The following is a 1,632-nucleotide window of genomic DNA, read 5'->3' on the forward strand; positions in this document are numbered from 1 at the left end:
TTCAGATATAGACATTTTTTAAAGGGATCAAATTTGACCCGAGTGCAACAGGAGGGTTAAGAAACAAATAGAAAAGAATGGATACACTGTAAGAAGAAGAAACATTTAATTTACTGAACCTGCAGAGTAATATGAATTACTTTTTTTCCCCTTGGCCTAATTCCATACTGTTGCTGAATAATAGGATAGATTGATACTCTTTTGTCGTTTCCCACCCCTGAGGCAAACAAACTGGGCAACAACTGCTAGTGTTCATATTCCAATCATTTATCAGCTAATTATTCATTCCCCTCCGGCTTGTAGAACAATGTGATTGGCACAAAATAAATACATACTGTAAATAAAGATGTTGAAATCCTTCTTGCAAGCAGTCACACTCAGCTAAAGGAGATGTATTGCTTGCCAGTCCAAACGCTGGCTGCTACAGCCATTTCACTCACTGCACCTTCAGGCACTCTGAATGAAAGCACCCACTTACATTCACTTAGTGTATATTACATTTTACAGTATATTCCTATTCTTACAGTCAAGCCCAGGGGGTAAATAATTTTTTGTCAATTTCTTTCCACAGAGGGGAATAAGTAATCATATATGGTTGGTTTTCTTTTTGTGGAGGCAAAAGGGAGAATATGGGCATGTGTAAGTGCCGGAGAGAGAAGGACACTGTCTGGCATGTGAAGACAGACTAAGGAGTGGATAAAGACAAGTTATGTCTGAGTGACAGAGAGAAGGATAGAGTGATGCATATAAATGAATTGCAAACTCAAGAGTTCGCAAAGTGTATCTACATTCAGCTAAAGTACACTGCTGATTCAGCTGGGATGAGCAAACACTCTTGTCTTGCATGCACATATTCTCTGTCTTTATCTCTTTGCCTTTTCATCTCTTGTTCTCTCCAATCACCCATTTTTTCTTTGTTTCCCTCTCCCTTTTATTATTCCCTCTATCCCTTTTTATGGATGCAAAGCTTAGTATGGATAATAAGACAGCATCCTTCAGAATTTAGATTTTTTTTGCTGCAGGGCAAAGGTTCTCTGCAGCAACCCCAGACGTATTTTGTGTCTTTGATCAAATCGGAATCCAAATACTTCCATCATCTAGTTATCTGGCTTGTTGTAACTGACATGGAAATATATTAAAGTGGAAAATAGAAAGCCTTTCATTCAGTAACATTTAACTTTCCTGGGACCTCACAGTCTTTTCTTTTCCTAAAACAAAACTTTTGTTTATTTCTATAAATTATCCATGTCTCTTCCATTGATTGAGGATGCATTTAATGTCTTTTTTAGCCAAACAAGATGGCAACGTTGGTCTGCCCGTCACTTTGTTCCAGGTTGAAATATCTCAACAACTGTTGGAAGGATTGCAATGAAATTGGGTTTAGACATTCAGGGTTTCCATAAGATGAACTGAAATGAATTTGTTGATCCTCTGACTTTATCTTTGGTGCCTCCAACAGATTGACATTTTTGGTTCAGAGTGCATTGCCTTAACAACTAATTGATGGATTGCTTACATTTTGGGGGCATTTTGGGCCTTTATTTATGTATGACAGTTGAAGACATTAAAGGGGAGAGAGAGGGGGAATGACATGCAGCAGTAAACCTCTATATGTGGGCGCCTGCTTTACAA

At 38.2% G+C, this 1,632-nt stretch overlaps 1 long non-coding RNA gene across 1 annotated transcript in view; it reads left to right on the top strand.

Annotated features, from left to right (window-relative positions):
- Positions 1-1,111, top strand: part of LOC116683934 (uncharacterized) — a 5,692-nt gene extending 4,581 nt beyond the window's left edge. Inside the window, exon 3 of the long non-coding RNA XR_004330733.1 lies at positions 1,102-1,111. This is a non-coding gene — a long non-coding RNA (uncharacterized LOC116683934). The remainder of the gene's footprint in view (positions 1-1,101) is intronic.
- The last annotated feature ends 521 nt before the right edge of the window (positions 1,112-1,632 follow it).

This window comes from Etheostoma spectabile, chromosome 3, assembly GCF_008692095.1.
Source record: "Etheostoma spectabile isolate EspeVRDwgs_2016 chromosome 3, UIUC_Espe_1.0, whole genome shotgun sequence".
NCBI classification, from domain to species: Eukaryota; Metazoa; Chordata; class Actinopteri; order Perciformes; family Percidae; genus Etheostoma; species Etheostoma spectabile.